Raw genomic sequence first — 7708 nt, 5'->3', positions numbered from 1 at the left:
CAGGAGGCTGTGGGCGGCTGCTGTCCGCACCTTCGGTGTCGGCTCCCCGCCGGGGAGGCGGGCCCGGCTGAGGACCCGGCCGGCAGGGGTTCTCGTCGGGGTCCGAGCTGTGCCCGCAGGGCCTCCTCCGTCGGCCTCGTAGTGCGGCTTCAGCAGGGCAGAAGTCTCAGAGGAGAGCCTCCGCAGGGCTTCCCCCTTGGCTGTTTGTCCAAAAACCAAAACCAACGCAGCAGTTTGGTCCCGTTGCTGTTACGTGATGGCCTAGCAACAACGGTGTCTGGGATATCTTGCCTGTGTATTTTTTTCTAGGCACCATTAATTATTTATAGAGAGCACAAACTATTTTTACAAGTTTTACAAGGTTTTGGAACTTTTTTTTTTTTGGTAAGAAACTGCTCACAAGAGCAGCTTCGTTTGTGATTGCAAAATCTCTGTGCTGCTGCAAGGCATAGAATGCTGTTGTCTTGAGATACTTGTTTACTGGCATTACAGAGGGATCTGTTGCCTTACGTGTCTGCTGCTTTGCCAGCACATGGCTGTTCTGGCCTTCGCTGTTGTGCTTTGAAAATTCTAGAAGCAGAGCAATGTCATGTTCTCAGCTATGTTTTCCATGTGTTACTCTTTATCAAAGTCTTCGTGGGCTGGCATTGTCTGTTCAGGTATTTTTCTAGCTTGTATTTTTCCTAGTTTAGCTTTATTACTGCCTACATGTTCCTCTGTTTTTTCCTTACTTCACAATTTTGCATTAAGGTTTCACAGACCTGGGAGAACACGCAGGTGTAGGGCCACTGCTCAGTTTATATGTATTGGCTTTATATTTCTCAGTTGCTCAATCTAATCAGGATTTCAGCTGTAGCTACATAAAATATTTCAGAAATGCCAGCAGACCACTTAGCTAAGAAAACATATTTTTATCAGATTCGCAATCTAGAGGTGTGCTAAATAAAGCAAGAAGGAGTATATTTTGAGGGTGAAACCATTTAACGGAGATTTAATTTCAGGATATCAATATAGAATTCATACTCCTTTTTAAGTTACAATGATTTGGTTTCAAAAGGCTGCATAAAAGTATCTGATATGTAGTGCAGAGGGTGCAAGAGTTCTGCATATACCGGCATGGGAGTGTGCAGTAGTGAATTTGCTAGCATAGTTCACTGTGCTGTGCTGATCACATTGAATTTGGGTAGTAATGGGCAAAGAGAGTCCTTCAGCAAATTCATGAAAATATATAGGGAAAGAGAAGTATGTTCTTGAGTGGAGAATGAGTGTGACAGGAGCCATGAATCCCAAGTCATGATCCAGAGCATATATAATAATATAGCGGCCATATTTGGAGGAAAACATCGTTCCTGCTACACACAGATTAAGTTTGATGCATTATAGGTATTGGCTTACCCATGTGCAATAACAGAGAATGTAAATAAATACATAACAATCCTATAATTCCTAAATGGATATTGTCTTCACTGTCCCAAGAGACAAAAATACCAACCAACAAATCCAAGAGGGTGCTCTATTAGCAGGAATTAAACTAATATGCTTCACAGACTATCTTCAAATATCGCCACCACTGAGCAAGGTATATAGATTCCACATCTGAGCAATTCCAAAAAAGCAACTGCAGAGGTAGCTAAATCACACATTCGCACTAGCAACACATGTTGTTCGTTATGTGTAACGACATGCACAAAACCGCATAGTCACAAAAATACCTGCGAAAGCAGAAGTTACTACAAAACAAATAGCGTGACTAAAGGTTGCACTTGCACTCCATATCTACTCCTTAGAGCGCCAAGGCTTGTATTTGCACCACTTGCACACCAAGCCGGCCGAATACAGCCAGGACTCGAGGAGGTGTGCCGGGGTAGTTACTGAATGAGCTTGTGAGCTGCCTCTTCGTGCTGGCACTTGTCCTGTTGGCACGGAGTGAACACCTGTGGAGTGAGTGCTGGTCCGTGCGGGGAGACATCAGTCCTTAATGTTAAACTATTGGCAGGTCCACGTGTTTCAGAGTTCTGAAATAAATGAAGAAAAGCAGGAATGGAACTGCGTTTCAAGTATGACTCCTAGTCATGTGAATACAATACATTAACTATAAGTTCAGACTGGTAAAAGTAAGTCAGGATAGATAGAGCACAGTAAAAATGACAGTCTCATCTGTCTTTACCTTCACTTTTCAGCTTGGATAAATACATGAAGCAAATATTAAGATTTTTGATCAATTTGCTTTGAGCTGCGTATGCAATGGAAAACACATACTAGAACAATTATGGAAAGTTGTCCAGTATAGCAGAATAATAAATGTTACAGTATTTACGGGACAGCAGATCAGTAGCATAAACATGGATTTTTCAAGTGATCCATTTATGCGTCAAAATGTGATGGATGTATTACACAATTATAATTTCCTGTGTTTCAAAAGCCATTAGTTATAATGGGGATAAATTAAATGTACATATCATTAGCTATATTGGGTAACATTGAAGCCAACCACATAAAATGGTAAATTCAAATATTTACAGATTCATGACTGAAAATATGAAAACAAAATATAAGCATGAATTTCCTGATTCCCAAGTATCTTATTATAGCTACACATGAATGCAGCATTGAATGTCCTATCAATAATTATTTCAGTTGAAGACAATGTAATTCTGTCATAATTGCAAATCAGTCAGTGTTATGTGTTACTTCTTGGCAGTTGTGTTCAATAGAAACAAGCATGTTCCCTAACCGACATGGTGTCATAGCCTGAGTTTTAACAGGAGTTGTATGTTTTCCCACAAAATGGCAAAATTGCGGAAGTAAGCATTTACACAGTCAGTGATCTGAGTCATCTCCTAAACTTCCTTTAAGTGTGACAGTTGCACAGAATGGAATAGCATACCATAATGCAGTGAATAATAGAAAAGGTAGAGAAGCATTTCCCCGATAGTAAGATATGAGCTGATAAAGTGCAGCTGATTTCTTAGCGTAATTTATGTATATGCATGCACAAGGCCAAGCAGATCGGTAATCAATGGTATCTATGAAACACAGCAAGGAGTGTACCGCTTGCTATTCAATCAGCAATGCACCTCATTTAGAAGCAATCTTTGGTAGCACTGTGAGACTGTCAAAATATAGAAATAAAACCAGAACAAGATTCCATGGTTCTATTAAAAAAAAAAAAAGGCAGGGAGAAGTGGTATTTCGTTACCTCATTTGCGAGGATTTCTGTAACAGAAGCATGGGTAAATGAAATCACAGATCTGTATTCTGTGCAAGTAGTTACTGTGCAAATGGACTAGCCGTGACAAAAACCTTTCCCGTCACTGGGAGGCGCTGCTGCCAGCAGATGCTGAAAGCGAGTGACTTCCTTAAAGGTAACATTAGCAGAAATCTCCCCTTTCTGTAAAATGTATTCTCCTAAGCCAAATTCACAGGGTTTACATTGCACAGTAATGAACTGAATTAAAAGGATAAAATTTGCCCTGAAAAAAAAACAACAACCAACAACCCAAAACCAAGCAAACAAAACCAAGGTTAATGAATTTCAGCCTTGGAACTCCTAAACTAAACACGTTATAGAACAGGTCACTAACACTCATCTTCTCAATGCATGTCTAGGTGGCAGAGTGAGGTGCCTGAACAGACACCTGAATTAACTAACCTGGTCTGCCAGTTTCTAGCCAGAAGATGAGTCACACAGTTTGCCTCAGGTTATCTATTTGAGTTTGACAGGCCCTTATTGTTCTTGGGAGGACAAAAGCTGGCAAATCCTTTTCCTTTTTTCCTTTTTTCCCCCTTTTTTCCCTTTTTTCTTTTTTCCCCTTTTTTCCCTTTTCACTTTTTTCCTTTTTCCCTTTTTTTCCATTTTTCTTTTTTTCCTTTTGCCATCAAAAAATGCCAAGTGCAATGCCCACATTGTACTTGCCATCGTATCTGCTATAGACCTTTCTTAACCAAAGTTATGATGAAGGGAGAACAGTGCAAAGGGACAGCAGTGACTGGCATTAGTATTTTGCTTCAGGCTGACCGAGAATTTCTGGTTTGGAGCCTTTCCTTGACATTGACTCGCCACATTACCGCAATATGTCAAGTTCTCCAGTTACGCTTGAAAATGCAGCTTAAACTTTTATTTCTTGGCACTTTGTGGTGATGATGGGCAAACACTTCTGTCATAGCCAAGCTGACAAAATAGAAGACGTGTATTTCTTGCCTTAAAAGTAAAGCAGAAAAGGTAGTTAGAAACTTGCTGTCTAATCTTCAAAAGTCACAGCAGAAACTGAGTGAAACAGCAGTGATTTATTCTGTGAAAAAAAACCCCACCCTGGATTATTATAGTCTGTCTGATAAGAAGAAAAAACAGAATGTTTCCTTTTTTTCTGTAAGTGATGCAAAATTACTTGCTTCTAGGCCATAGCCTACAGAGGAAAAAGAGTATACACTGAAATACGTAACTTAACAGAATAATTGCTTTTTTACTTTGCATTGGAAACCTTTGTCATTTAAGATATTCATCTTCTATATTCTACTTGCTAGAAAGACAGTATTTTAGAATGATATTCTGTTTACTTCCCTGGGTTCATAATTCCAATGTATTTTAATGAGCAGTGATCAAGAATATTTCTTCCCCTTCCTCTCCCCCATATTAAGTTCTCAGTATATAGACTGTGATTAGCAGCTTTGCCTGAGTTTACCAGTCTAATGGAGAATTGTTTATTTTAAGATCTTCTTGAGAAGGCTTAATGAATATTAGATGGATTCCTGTTAGCTTTGTTTGTGTTTACAAAATAGTTCAAACATGTTTAATAGGTTGCATCATTTTAACAAACTGCATCTTGACAAAAATGCTTGAATAGTAAAGATTACTGTTGAGGAGAGTTTTATTTCTAATGAAATATCTTCTGCATAGAAACATGGCTTTTTAAAATGTGTTTTCACCCTTGTATTATCCAGTTAGTTTTAAAGGAATGTTCTAAATCTTAGAGGATACTTTGTAAGTGATACATTAGAGCATGCTGACTAGATAAAGCATATATTTAATAAAGTAAATTGTCCTACAGGAGATATGACCCTGAACTAAAGTTCAGTCTAGATATTTCAAAATACTGAAAAAGTGTCATATGTATCTGGATAAAAAGACAAAAAAGGGGAAGATGTCCTTTATGATTCACCTGTACCTATTAAAGTTTCTAAGACTTTCTGGATTTAATTCCTCTTTGCACTAGAATATGATTATTAATCAAAAGCAAGGAGTCTTGATTTAGAAGGCTGTCAGTGATGCAGAATCTTTTTCCACATGGGACAATTACTGTAACAGCTGCCTAGTATTAAATCTTTAAAAACGTGGATTTATTTCTATTCTGAATTACCCTATTATCAGCTGCCTGTTGCCAAGACTGAAAAGATTATCAAGAAAGTTTCTCTCCCATATAAGTTCTTACCTGATCAGTAGCCCTCCCTTAATCTCTTCTTTGTAAGCCAGGCTAAGTTCCCCGAGTTTTTCACGGCAGAAATTACATTTTTTTTCTTGTTTTTCTTTCTTTATTTCCCAATTGATTGATTTTCCTATTATATTTTCATCATTCTCTACAAATGATTTTTTAAGGAGCAAAGGCTAGTAGCATAGCCTTCACTTTCTCATTATTGACGTATTTATGTGTTCAAGGATAGTTGTTTTTCCACAAAGCTTCTGAAGCTGATGCTGCCACCATGTAAGCAGAGACCACTTTCTTTGCTCCTAAATGTGTAACTTTAGTTTTGGCTATGTCATAAATACCTGGTTTTATTATGCCCACCTTACAATACAATTCAGATTGCTTTGCATTATCTAAAAAATCCTCAATCCTTGCCTTATTTTTAAGTCTATTAGAAATGACTTTGTCTCCCAGAGGTAGTAGAATTGTTAAAATGTATACAGCCAAGGAAAAACTCTACCAGACTTCTGCTAGAAACACAAGTACTTGATGATCATACGTTTATGATGAAAACCCTCCCTCTCACCATACGTTTGAGACCTAACAAGTAGACCCTAACAAGTAGACCAATCCATTTGATGTGCAGTGTAAAATTTGTTTTGTTGCAATTTCTTAATCAAATATTGCATGTTATCAAAGTCACATACTGTATAGAAATCTACATTTTTTATATTGAGGGTGTTATCTACCACCTCTGTCAACCTAACTTGTAACCTCATTTTAAATAAGAAATCAAGTTACTTTGATGGGACGTATTTTTCACAAATCCAGGTTGATTGGCATTAATTATGTTATCTTCCTTTAATTCTTAATTATAGTCCTGGAGCATCCATTCCATTATTTTGCATATGATTGACATCCAGCTGACAGGTCTATAATTGCCCTCCTTCAAAGCTGAAACACATTTGCTCTCTATCACTCTTTTGGAACTGACAGTGTTTCAAGAGTTACTGAAAAGCAATGTTAATGGTGCACAGAGCTTGTCAGGCAGCACTTTCAAAAGTTTTGTATGCAAATTATCTGGAGACAGTGATTTTAAGTCTGCAACATTTTCTGGTATTGCTATTAGAATGTAAAGAATTCAACCCTCATTAACATGTGACAGATATATATTTCTGGTTTGTACTTCAACAGAAATTAACTCTTCTGTATAATAAATATTATTTTTCATGGAACAATATGATTAGAGTTTTTTTCTCCAGAGGAATGGAGTTCATTCCCCAAAAACATTAGAGTCGGCACTTACCGTCTTTAACTCTGCTAAACAACTCTTTTAACAAGTATCTGTACTTCTTATCTCCTTATTAACAGTAATTATTATCAACTTGCATTTTTTTTCATTTCAGGATTATTTTTTTCTTGTATCTTCTCTTCCCTTCTAAGACTAATGGCTTGTTTAACCAGTGTGGCCTCTGTCTTCGTTGACTGCCCTGTGGGTCTGGGCACCTAGCAGGATGCTTGTCGGTGTTCTGGATTGCAGTCAGAGCTCTGTATCCAAGGCCCATATATTTTTTTCTGTTATTGTTAACAGGTATTGAAGTCATAGTTTCCTACAAGTTCCTTTGTTTTAAAATGTTTAGAGTAATCTTCTCCTTTCAAAACCAAATCAAGTCTATGAAATTGCCATATCAAAGCAGCCCAGCCCTAGCAATTCTCCAAGGAATCCTGGATTTAGGATGCCACCCTGCACTTCTTCATTTCCCCATCCTCTCAAAAAAGGTATGAAAAGACTGTTGATTTCCCAAAAAGCCATTTTCTTTCTCCTCCAGGGAAAAGTAAGTGGCACTGACAGAATTCGAGAGCCCAGATTCACCATGCGTGCCACTAGTAATCTGGTCATGCTGAAGAAGATATAGACTGATTAATTTTGTGGTTCTGGCTTCTGTTAGTGTGAAGAGATGAAGGACAGCAAAGTACTTTTCAAGAACCTCTTAAAGTGCCTTACAAAAATAGCATCTTGTCTCTACACTTTGTTTTGTTTTTAAAAAGCCTTTAATAGTTGTAAGGTCCTGAGTTACATTGCCTGTAGATACGATAAAAGAAAACTAGTTAAAAAGCCTAGCAGGCTGATGAGTAATTGTAGAATTGTTATGTTTTGGGAGGCCTTGACTAGGTAAATGACAAATCAATAAATGGAATATTATTTACCTTGTATTTTCTTCTATTTATATGATATGGACCAAAATATTGTAGCTTGTTTAGTACAGAAACCATTTTGCTCTTTCCCTTTGTTAAAGCTGTTCTGT

Source organism: Buteo buteo, chromosome 1 (assembly GCF_964188355.1).
Source record: "Buteo buteo chromosome 1, bButBut1.hap1.1, whole genome shotgun sequence".
Classification (NCBI taxonomy): Eukaryota; Metazoa; Chordata; class Aves; order Accipitriformes; family Accipitridae; genus Buteo; species Buteo buteo.
The sequence above is the reverse complement of the archived record's forward strand: the minus strand, read 5'-3'. Positions refer to the sequence as shown.